The sequence below is a fragment of the Anopheles aquasalis genome, chromosome 3 (genome assembly GCF_943734665.1).
Source record: "Anopheles aquasalis chromosome 3, idAnoAquaMG_Q_19, whole genome shotgun sequence".
NCBI lineage: Eukaryota > Metazoa > Arthropoda > Insecta > Diptera > Culicidae > Anopheles > Anopheles aquasalis.
Window position 1 is genome coordinate 17,983,274 of NC_064878.1, and position 12,773 is coordinate 17,996,046.

At 49.6% G+C, this 12,773-nt stretch overlaps 1 protein-coding gene across 1 annotated transcript in view; it reads right to left on the reverse strand.

Annotated features, from left to right (window-relative positions):
- LOC126574088 (5-hydroxytryptamine receptor-like) overlaps positions 1-10,938 on the reverse strand; it is an 85,811-nt gene extending 74,873 nt beyond the window's left edge. The window contains exon 1 of the mRNA XM_050234046.1: positions 10,757-10,938. The gene's annotated coding sequence lies outside the window, so the exon portion shown is untranslated. The remainder of the gene's footprint in view (positions 1-10,756) is intronic.
- Positions 10,939-12,773: the final 1,835 nt, after the last annotated feature.

Genomic DNA, 12,773 nt, shown 5'->3' on the forward strand with positions numbered 1-12,773 from the left:
CTTCGACAGCCCATCGAAAGGAGCTGGAGCCGAAACGGAGCGGGCTCGGGCTAGCTCTGGCAGGTAATGAAGATTAATCTCTCTGTCTCTCTCTCTCTGTCTCGGTGGCTCTCACCAGGACACCAGTCTCTCCCTGCCGCCCTAACGATGTGGATTGGGATTTTGGATCACAATTTGAGTGAGTGACGACATGCTCCGTAGAGCCAGGGGATTCGTTACGATGCCGAGCAGCGCATAAGAAGCCAACACCCCTAGTGATGTCGCGTCACGTTCTATCTTGGCCTTACGCTCGCTCGCTCGCTCGCTCGCTCGTCCGCCTGCACGCCCGAAAGTGATATTTCAAGTTACTGTCTTCCGACGAATGATTCTAGTGGCCACCTCCTTTCTGTGCCCTTCCCCAGGCACCTCATCTCCGATAGAGCACACGCCCGGGAAGACGCTGCAATAAATAGAGTGCCATCAGCGCGTGACAACCATTACATGGGACTGTGCTTTACAGACGCCACAGGCCGGTCCCGGTCCTGGTCGAAGAAAGCCAAAGAAAGTCTGCGGGGCCACACTGGAAGCGATACGAGGGATGCTAGGACCCACTTGAGGTGGCCATTAACTTTGCTGCTGTTGCTGCTGCTGTTGCGACAGCACAATATGTCGATGTGCGGTGCGATGCGGTGGATAAATGTCACCTTCGCTGGTGATACTTCATAAACGTCGAGAACGGCGCGACTTATCCCGCATTTGCGAGCCAAAGCATAAATCTTTTCAAGCATATGGTCTCAACAGCATAATTAGACTCGATCGGTGTTCAGTGCCGGCTACAGCAACATGCACGATGCATTCCAAGGAAAGGAAAAAAAGTGCATTCATTGCCAGTGCAGCTTAACGAGAGGAAGTGGGCGCGCTCGCGCAGTCGTCCTACTCGTCTCCAGGTCCTCTCTGCAAGCTGCTCGACATCCGCTGGTGCTTATCGTTTGGTACTAAAAATATAATTTCCAGCTGAAGATTGGCCTCACGTTCTATCGCATTCTTTCGCTTCGTAAGAGCACCTGCTGCAGCTGCACCATCGACAGCAACACATAGACAAGGGAGAATGCGTATGCCGAGAGGGATACATGCCGATCCCGATGCATGCGCCCTTAATTGACATCCTGTCTCGGTGAGTGGGTCGATGTCGCTCGCTCGCTCGCTCGCTTCGACGCTGTATGAGTGCGAGCCACCGCTTTGCCACGATGTCGCACACTGTTACAATGTTATAAAAATGATACCGACCCACCGACCCAACCGACGCCCCCTAAGCCCGTGCCCATATTATATTGTTTTATGCAAGCATAAAACAACCCCAAGTATCCTGCGGCTCGTTGGAGTACCCGTGAGCGCTGAGCCTCGGCGATGATGATGATGCTGCTGCTGATGAGCACGAATGAAAAAAAGCCCCTTCCTTCTTATCCACCAACGTCCTTTCCTCCCACCTTTCCACCCTCGCCACCCACAATGATGCATTCTTTTGTGCACGTTCGAGCAATTCCCGTACGCCCCCCGTACTGAAAGGGCGGGCTTCCTTTCCTCGCCCAAGGCACGCACCTCCGGGAGCCTCGCCGCTAGCGATGGCGCTGCCAGCGTTCCGGTAGCCGATCATTCCAAGCGTTCCACAAGCTCCCCGTTGGCGGAGTGTATTTTACGACGACTATTTCTAGCGATAAAAGCTACACAAGAGGCTGGGCTACCGCCGGTGTGCCCAGAGGCCTTCACTTTCTCTCGGAGGTTCTCGAGGTCCCGCGGGATGCGGTTCCCAGAAGCGAAACAAACGGATATGGATGGAAAGTAGCGATCTTATGTGCGATGTGTAAGGTGTGTCGGCTGTATGTATGTGTGTATATGTGTATGTATAGATCGTACCAACGTAAGTATGACCTTCTGGTGTCTCATCATGCCCCGGACTAAGGTCGCGAAGGGTGGCCACGAACACGTTGTGGTTGTGGTGAGTTCTAGGGAATTTTAAATTTATTTCTCCACGAGGAGGAGGTCAGTGGGGCCAGACAGGGTGTGTCTCTTCTTCATTCTCTAGTTCTCTCACCGGAACAACAACAAAAAATCTAGGTCATCGACGCTAGGGCGGTACGGAATCGATTTTTTTGTGTTTTTGCATTCCGTTCCACCCCCAACCCCGTCACTATGGGGGAGGGTTGCGCATGGGAGTGTAATTTCCCCCTGCCCGTTTCCCGCTTTCCATTCGCTGCTCGCTTCTTTTTGTTGGTAATTGTGAGGGTGGACCATCAGTGTCATCGTAATCAGCGGGCACCACCGGTTTGGGGCTCGTCAGCAGCGCATCGGATGCTAGAACTGGTGGAAATGATTTAAAGCTCCCTAAAGCACGGTGCGGACTGGGATATGTCATGCCTCACACAGCTGACGTCACTTGCAACCGACGTCATTGCGGTGCAGGTGGCAATCGTGTGTGGTAATAGGTAATGATTCCTGTTCATGGATATTGAATCACTTAATTTTAACTGAATTGAAAAGATCTTCAAATTGTCAAACATCGAGCGCCATAATGTGGAATATATTCGCAGAATTTGTTGTAAATTTCCTCGAATTCAAATTCCTCATCTATTTTATCTGTTCTGAAAATCGATGTGTCTGGTAGTAAAAATAATCAGAAAAGAACTCTTTTTTTAGCTCCGATCAAATTTCGGAATACATTTAATTTAAATGATTAAAGAAACTATTTCTTGTTCAGAAGAATTTTTTGAAATATAATTCTTCGCATTCTTCAGATTCTCGTTTATAGTTAACTGTAGATGTTGAACATAAACTGCGTGATCGGTATCATCAAGAGAGTCATATCGATAACTTTATATTCTGTCAACAAAAAAACTAGCATGTCAATGGAAAGCATGAATCGCAATCCAATCCAGTGATCAAACTATTCCATAAAAGATCGATGCGTACGAAATGACGGCTGTATGAGATGCTTCAAAAAGGTAATAATCAACAGATAACTCAAATAATAACTGAAATAAAGTCATGAAGAGTATGCCATTTTACAAGATCATATAACGAGGTAGTTCAATTTTAAAGTAGGTTGATTACAGTTTTAGATTAATTTGAGATTAAAAGTTCTCATTTAAATGACATAATCTTGTTACTGAAATAGTACAGTTATTTTAATATAATAACATGCGGCCATTTACGTTTACTGTCCCTGGAGCGGTTTCGCGGTAACAATAAAAAAAAACGTTTGATAAATGATGTGTTAAGACCCTGTGAAAATCCTACTAAAACATCCTTTAATCAATTAAGTTAAGAAAATGCAATTTGTCAACCGCACAGCAACGGCATTGAACGTGGAAACCTATTTTTCAAAATCCATCAACAAATGCCGGCCCAGTTAACTGCTCGCCCTTTGAAGATGGAGGCGCCTAGCAGCTCACACCGGAAAACCTCTCCCAACGTCCCCCCATCGCACGCCTTGGCGTTGTGGTCTAGCTTAGCGCCCCGGTGTCATGTCCACTCATTCTGTAATGAACACACACCCACACACGCACCAGCTCGACACATCCGGCTACTGCCTTTCCGGCAAATTCGATCAAAGTCTCGAAGGTTTCCCCTAGCCCTGACCGTCGGCCACTGTCAACGACGAGAAAACTAATAACCCAGCTAGCGACAAATCGTGTGTCTAGCTCGGCAAACGAATGCATTTCCTGCCTTCATCGCCAGGACCACCACCACCACTGGCCATGACCAATGGCATGACGCGCGCAAACGGACGGCAGGAAATGTTGACAATTTTACAAATTGGCGCACCGTCATCGTCACCGCAGCCGATGGCAGCCGAGTATCCATGAGATCTCTTCTTCCAAAAAAATAAAAATTAAACAACCGGAATGTCTTGCGGAGTGCATGTGCGTGTAACTGGAAAATTGCTTTTCGCAACGGTTGCTCCCAGGGTTCGATATGGATGCCACGTATGGCCGGACCACTGCGCCCTGCCTAACGCTACCCCGAGTATTTCGTCAAGCACGTCAGACTCGGCTGTACGATGCAGCAGCAGCAGCAGCAGTCCGTGAATAAACAATAAACATCATGTTGCAGTTGCAAGGGACGGGACAGTTTGGTCAGCATAACCGCTGCATTTGACAGTTTTTTTTTCGACCTTTACCCGAGCAGTTGCTACCATGAGATTAGAATAGTCCGGTCTGGAACATGGGGGTTGCCCGGAATCCCTCTGCGTCAACCCACTATCCTGCAGGACAGCTCATTCCGCACATCGTCACTTGTCGTCGTTGTCCCTGTCAGCAGCAGCAGAAGCAGCAACAGCAAACTGATGTCCAACAGCGGAATTGATGCGGGTTTGCTTCGGTAACGATAAAGCCCCGACCCCCGAAAAATCTAAGGGGATGAAGTTGCAAAGTACAAAAAAAAAGACAAAAAGCAGAATGTTTAAATCGTGCGATCGAACCTTCAATCGAACAAGGCTTCGCCACAGATTAACTTCAGGCAGATCTGGCGCAACAACAAGCGAACCGAACTACCCCGATCCGTTTACTCTAGGGGTTGATAATCCTTTTTGGGTCAGGCCCCTTTGAGCTGACCAGCCTAATCCTACTACTGATCCCTATTCTCCATTTGGGATAAAGACCGGCGAGAGCCCACCCGGTTATTGACGTGGCTTGCCGGAAGCCAGAAAAAAGGGGAAGAGGATCTGCTTTAGAAAGCACCGACTCGCTTCTCGATGGGAAACACATAATTAATCTTATTTACCTCGCAAGTTTCTTTGTTCCAACCTTCCATCGGTAGAGCAGGTTCTCCTGAACTGTAGAACAGTTGGGCTGTTGGGCTAATCCTCGAATGACTTCGAAAAGGCATGATGAGCCCGAAACAAAAGTGTTAGCAGTCAGGTTTAAGCTAGCCTCCAAAAACCCGAAGGGTGATGGTGATTCCGACACGAAAAGCGCACAGGTTGGAACCACAATCGACAATGGATTATCATAATCAACACCTCGGGTGCACCCGATATAAGCCTCTCGATAATGATGGCTGCGTGTGTTTTACAATTTAATCACCTCGCCTGTTAATTGCCTTAAAAAAGCATTAGCCCTTCATTATGATGGGGCTTCTTCTCTTCAGGCAATCTTAAGCCCAAACCGTGTTTCCAATGAAGCGCAATCAAGTTGTTCTGTTCGGGTTTCGTCTCCTTTCGAAATGCTTGCCCACTCCCACCCGAAAAACCGAGCAAATAATTCTTTAATCCATTTTATTATGCCTTCGCTTTTGGTTCACAAATTAGTCGCGCAAACCGGCCGGTATGCAGATGCGGCCCTTACACTCTGGTGGGATTTAAAGGTGTCAAGGTAAAATGTCGTCTTACAGCCACCAGCCGAACGTGAAGCACCATGGCTGGCACCCATTTGCTTTGCTTGCTAACAGAGTAAACAAAAAACACCGGGCCACACCTTCGGCAGAATTCGGACGAGGACAACGCCTGGGTACCGGTACCTGAAGGCCAGACCATGCCCATGACCGTTTACAACCTTTGTCGAGTACACATGCTAGGCATGGGACCGGAGCTTTTATGTTGATTTTAATGCTGCACACCTTTCCGCACAGACACGGACAGGATCGCTGAGGTCTTGTGCAAGCAAACAGAGATGCCATTAAAGGGCCGGCATCCACAGGAATTTCTCATCTGGCGACACCGGGCGTAACCAGCTATTCCCTAGAAGCTTCCACCTCCGCTCCGGTGTCTCCGGTGTCGGCTAGAGACCGGCTAAAGAGCACACGAAACGCTGGAAGCATTGAGTACGATTACGAGGAGTTTCATTGCCGGCGAACGCAATCGCAGGACACCACAATTGCTGACGCAAAACAATGGCACGAGGGCGGTACACCAGGCACTCCTCTCTGCCCATTTCTGCCCCACGGAAACGAACGGTGAACTCGTCCCAAAAAAAAATGCTTCAACTACCGCGCTCGGAGAGGCATTCAACGGGTACAAAAGGTCACCCGCGAGTGTGCCGCGAGTGGTACAAACCGTGGATTACAGTACCAGCGCATGCCATCCGCTCCGCACCGGCAGCCACTCTGCCGCAACTCGAGCAAAAAAGGTGAAAACGGAAAATTAAAGGAAGCAAAAACTCGCTCGGTCACACTAACCAAAAAAAGCGGCGTGCACGCGCAGTTTGGTTGGGAAATTGATTTTTCCGCACGACACAATTTGTTTCACTTTATCGCCGCACGGCGCGAGCGACGGCAGGCATCGCGTTTTCGGGGATCGCTTTGTTCGCTCACTACCTCCGCACCCTTTGCACAAAAACCGGGGGGGAAGCAAAGGGATGGGGATGGAAGGATTTCGGAAGTTTGCTCCCTTGACACACCAGGGACAGTGGTGGTGGTGGTGGTCTAGGCGACGGATCATACCGCGTTCCGCGTTTGCTCCGCTGCACTGCACGTAAAGGTAAAGAATATGCTCGCACCGAAATGAAACCCCAATCCCCGATCCCTTCGCTCCCTTCATCCACCATCCGTTTTGCGAAGGCACCAAAAAAGTCACACGACTTACGCCCAAAAGTTCGGTCCCCAGGAGGGTCCCAGAGGCTGACAAACGGATAAGCTATTTGCAGATGATTTACAGATTCAGCGGCGACACCCACGCTCGTGGAACGGCTTTAGCGAGGGGGGGGGGAGGGGTGGAAGGAGAAGACCGGGGGGTGATGGTATCGAAAAAGTTATTTACCATTCTTTCCCGGCTGATCCGGGAGCTTATGGCACGGTCGCGTTTCCTAGCCCACAGCCGCTACACGACTGTCAAGAGAGGAGAACGAGGAGGACGAGGAGCAGAATATTCTATTTTTGAACGACTCAACCGAACTTGAACTGGGTGCAAAGAAATCGATCGAACAGGAATCACTCCTCGCCTCGAAGACAACATCCGAGTCGCTCAGAGAAACTCACTTTTCAAATTATTATTCACGATTATCCGACCAGGCTCGGGGGGGGGGGGGGGGGGGGGGTGGAAATCTACCCTCCGCAACCAGGCGCCTCCATTTCTCCAAATGATTAAAATGCTTTTTGTTGTTGCGTTTCTTTTTTGTTGTAATTTTAAAAATAGATTGCCAACTCACACCGCAAAATACACACTACCATCACCACCACCACCACCATTTCCTTTCATTTGTCACGACGCTTATCGCTGATGGCTTGCGCTTACCGCCACTGACTCGACTCGAGCGAGCGACAAGTCAAGTCTTTCAGGCTAGCACCAACTCTCATCAACCCCCCTTCCTGGGGGTGGATAACAACACCCTCTGGCACTCTGTTCCGCACGAATGTGGTTGCTCACCTCACCTTTTGGCAGCAGCTACGCGTAATGTAACGTTTACGTACCATTAATCAACCGCTCCTCTCTCTTTCTCTCTCTCTTTCTCTCGTCCCGTGTAAATGACACCCCCGGTGCCACCTTCAAGAAACAACGGGAGGCTCCACCACCCAGGACAAGACTAATGGCACGACTACGCGCCGGTGAGGTGAGCTAACGCGCTATGGCGTGTAGAGATTTTAATTAACAGTCTCATATACCATTACCTCCAGGGCTCCAGTACCGTTCAACCGTTCGGAATGAGGGGTGATGAGGGTGAGCAACTAACACCCTGGCCGGCAGCAGCACCAGCTATGCGTGCTGGCTATGCCGGCAGAAGTATGTATTAGCAACGCGTCTACTGCATGAAAGTTAAGGCGATCCCAGACAAAGTGACGTACGGACCAGGACGTGCCGAGAGCACACAGTGCTCGGGCTACATCTTTTTCAAGGGCAATGGCACTCCATTAAAACTACATTATCCGGAACAAATCAAATGCGAGGTAAAAGTTACCAAAATCCAATGGATGCACAAATGGTTCAACAACTTCAAAAGTACAAAATGAAGCCGCAGGTGTTGCACCGACTTTCATCTTCACCAGTGTAACGGCTCTGCATCGCCATCGCTATACAGCACGATCTCATTCCCATTGTAATTGCACTCTCTTCCCCAAAATGGGATGTGCCTTCCAACAGTACAAACATACATGGAATTTTCGACGAAGACGCTACGCATCGACCGGCGTAACAAAGACGGACACTCCGGGCCGGGCTGGCATCCTCGAAGGCAGAAAACTCATTACGAGAATTAGTCCCTCATTTGGTCAGGGCTGGCAAGGAGCAGCCAGCAAGACACGCCGGTTCGCCACTCACTCCGTGCAGAGTCTCCGGCAAACAGATGGGAGGAAGTCGTAAAACTCATACCCTTTCGGCACCAACCAACCCCCACCACCACCAGGAAAGGATGCTAATGTTCCAACTGCCCTGCCGCTAGTGCTGCTCGTGCGAGATGGATGGTGGTAGCGAATGTGGATCATCGCACCCTGGAGCGCGCGCTACTGTGCTACGACGTCATATGACGTCACGCAGCGTTGCCCTACTCTTGGCATCGCTGAAGACAACGCATTTGTGCACTTGTTTGTGTATCTGCGTATGTGTGGCGGGTACTAAGCCAGCACGGAGGAAGATAAAGCTCACACGATCGATGCCAGCAAGAGTGCGATGTCGTCTTCGCCCTAGCCGCGTGACTAAACGCACACATACCGACACACCACGTACAATGACGCCTGAATGCATAATTCCTAAATGGAGTTTCGAACGATCAAAAGCTCGCTCGCTCGGAGCTCGAGCTCCATACGTTTGCTGTGTCGGAGAGCGGTACTCGGGTTCCTGCTCCATTTAACCATAATCCGGCAAGCGTGAGATGCATCCTCTTGTGTGGAGCGGAACAGTCGATTTTTGAAGCAAAGAACAGCACTGGCAGTAGAGCCACTGTTAGTGCAACTTCAAGCACCATTACACTGGCAGTTGGCAGCAGTAGCAGCAGCAGGAATGCGAAACGTTATTGTGTGACCATCTTTCTGTAGCTGTTAAACCACGCGGATCTCGGGGCGGACGTACAGAGAGCGTGTACCATTCCGATATATAGTAGTGGCCACTGTAACGGGCGACCTGAGACCCATCATCCCGCGTATATGGATTTCGCGTCGATAGCACGGCGCCACCGGGCACCACAGAGACCGAGAACTCACTGGTCCGTCTGCTGCTGCTACCACCATAAAGCGCTCCTGTAACTGTATGGCGCTTCAGTGGGCGCTTAAACGGTCCAAAGTCTCGCATAAAATCGAATGACTTTAGCATTCAATGGTGTGAGGGCCGTATCGTGTGCCAGTGTCTGTGGCACACAGTTCTCGGTACTTTGTTGTACCACTGGAGCCACACAATGACGTGCGCTGCTACTGTAGACGCCCAGCTTTAGGTCCGCCATGTTTCCGATGGAATTTGAGTCAATCTTCAAAGAGAAAACGAAATAAACTGGATTTGGATTGTTTTGGAGCGGCCAAAAACTCATCAAGAATCGTGCTAAAAAACTCAATTGGACACGTGCTGAGGCGCTGTGTACCGTTCCGTTCCACACAAGCGGAGATGACACACCGAAAACGTCTCTTCAATTGGCCGGGTGCCTTCAATTGACGCACTTTCCAATCAATGGAACACATTTATAGAACATCGATCGATGAATTGAACACATGAGCAGGAAAGTAAATGTTACTTTTTGTGTCTTTTTTTCTGACAAGCTACCAAAAGGAACGTCTTCACAAAATTTGAAGGTTTTTTTCGGGGACACAGCAAGCATAGATAAAAAAAAATCCATTCATTTCACATTCAAAGCTCGTAAATTGAAGCACGAAAAAAGTATGTATCAATCCTGAGCCTTCTTACCTCTTTGCCTTTGCACACAAATGGATTAAATTAACGCGATAAATGGACCAAAAAGTTCAATGGGCCAGTTTCATCATTCCAGCCGCCGCCCCATACATTATGTTCGTGTCGCTCGCGTGAACCGGACGGCTCTTTCCTTTCTATTCCTTTCCATTTCCTTTGATTGCCTCAGGAGTCGGTAACTGGGGCGGAACTAAGGCTGCAGTGGCGGCGACCGAAAACCACTTTTATGGCCTCAAGAGAACATGTTGGCGATCGGTCTTAATGGTTCGGGAAGCACCCAAACCAAGGAACAGCGGCACAAACCACCAGCTAAAAGCTCGAAGACCAACCAACGAACTCACAGACTCCATCGCGTGACGTGGAGGATTTAAATTGTTTTCTTTGTGCAGAAGTAATCGCAGCAACGAGAGCTACAGCCTCGCGACCGCTAGTGCTTCTGGCTAGTGACCGAGATTAAAAGGAAGAAGAAGTGAACGCACGAGTCCGAGTGGAGGGTTCAGTGAGGCAGAATAAAATTTGCATCTTTTAACCGAATCCCAAACTTCGGGACCACAACTCTCCAACACCAACGCCAGCACACACTCAAGCAAGCAACTCGCCAACTTTGTCCGAAAGTGACCATCGATAAAATCTGGTCCCTCGAGAATTCGATTTACTTTCTCCTCCTTCTGAGCGCGCCAAAAAGAATTAATTCATCTTAAGATGGGATCTCCACTCGCCTCTTCCATCCTCTCCCTCTACCAATTGTGTGAATGAACCCGGAGTGGGGCCAAAACATATTACTTTAGCACCACCGTTTGGCCCCTTTCTAGAGCATAAAGTACACACAAGCAAGATAACGGAAAAAGAGAAACTGAATGCGCATAGCAAATGGAATCTCAACTCTGCGGTGGTCTGGCGACCCCGCCTTGAACATCAAATAATCCTGCGAACCAAGCACCCCGACTGGTTTGTACTTACGATTTATGCTAATCGGAAATTCATATCGGCTACGGGGGCGCCGGTGCTGGTGTTCAAGTTTCGGGACAGCATCCAGCCTCCTGGCTGTGTGTTTCATTTCCGGACACAGACCGCATACGCGAAACGGTTCCGCAGCTGGTGATGTCCGGACCGGAATCCGGCTTCCTGTTTCTTAGTGCGCTCCCTCTTTCTCTCTCTTTGTGATTCACCAGCTGCTTTTCACTTCACAACAAGCGCACACACGAATTCACAAACACAAACTACAACACCCCAGTGTCTTTGAAGAGAGAGAGAGTTGTAAGGAAGATACTTAAAAACGACGCGTCTTTCACGGTTGGTGGTCACAGTTTTGATAATCTGTTTTACATTTCACTCCACAATGGTTACTAGGGATGGCTAGCGAACGGCGAGAAAGCATACCTTCCTCTTCCAATCATCACAGCACCGACTGCTGGGACTTTTTTCATATATTTACACAGCTCACTAAGATGGAAACGCACGTCACGCGCAGTATAGAGCATGATGCTCGCGCTTTCCTACATCTCCCACAACAGACAGGAAGAGGTTGATTCCCTGGAGCGTTGTGAAGATACCACACGAACTGCACTGCACACACTGGCTGAAAATTTTTGCACTTTTCCACCGACACTCTCACACTCTCTCTCTCTCTCTCTATCTGTCGATACACTCCCGATCTGGTAACACACAAATATAATGTGTCGGGTGGCTCCTGTGCGAACGTGGGGAAGGTGAAAGAACATGATTATCTCATGAAATCGAATCGATCGAACGCTACGCCACAACAAAAAAAAACCGCGTCGCGATCCAGGTGGTGTGCGAATCCAAGAAGCAACAGAAGCAGTAGATTGTGTGCGCGTGCCAAGGGGGATAGTGGGAGCTTTATTGGGAGGGCCTACGCAACGTCCCTGGCTGGCCATCATAATTTATGGCAGCACGCGAATTAATGTTTTCCCTTCCTTCCCTTCCTTTGCATCGTGTTCGAAACTGTGAGGACTGGCTGGTCTGGCCTTCGTTCGTTTACACTAACCGGAACAATTCACTGCTTCATCGTTTCCAGGTTCAGGTGTATGCGTCTGGCCGTTGGATGTTCATCGTTTCCGATCCAAAGTTTGAATTCCCAGTCCACCACTGGGACACCACTTGGAGTGACTTCGAAATTCACAGTTCCAGCTGCTTGCGATTGCTTGCAGCGGCCATCGAGTGCGACGACGGTCACGGCTAACACATTATCCCGAAACTTTTGCTAACGAAATGCTACCCCAACCCCCGACAAAAAAAGGTTCGCACCCTTGAGTGAGTTGGGGGTGTGAGAAGAATGGTAAAGTTTCTGTGCCACAAACCGTGTTTCACGTGCACCACGGGTCTTCGGACCATTTTCGGTATCGCCGGTACCTGGCTCGATTATGACGTAGGAAGAGGCGCCGATCCCCGATGGCAGTATCGACGCGAGACCTTTAACTGCTTTGCTACCCGTAATGACGCGTAAAGGGAAGGCGAAATGGCGAGTTGCGTGGAAGCCATTAACCACTTTTCACGTTTTTCGCCATTTTCATCGCGCAAACCGGGAGACGGTCGAACTGGACGTAGGTCCATGGTCCGGTCAGAATAGCGCGATTTTTCCGCTGACTCACGCTGACCCACCCTCCCTCCGCCACGGGTGACTAATCTATAAATATAGCAATAAACATATTATCCGCCATCTTTTCCGCTTTACGACCAAACGTTTGGCCATCAAATCGCGATCAAAATCGGTGTTCCGCCTCCATCACCAGCAGCAGCAGCAGCTCGATGACGTCCCGTGTTCAGCTGGATCGTTTTACGTTTCCCGTGAATCGCCCTGATTCAATCTTCCATCCAATCCGCAATCCGAACGTGAAAACGGATCTCAAATGTCGCGCACAGTTTCGCGGGGGAATGCGTTTTTAATATCCCCAAAACAAGGCGTGCCCAGGGTGGGCCCAGGGCCTGCAAGACGTGCAGCTGTTGTGTGCGATCG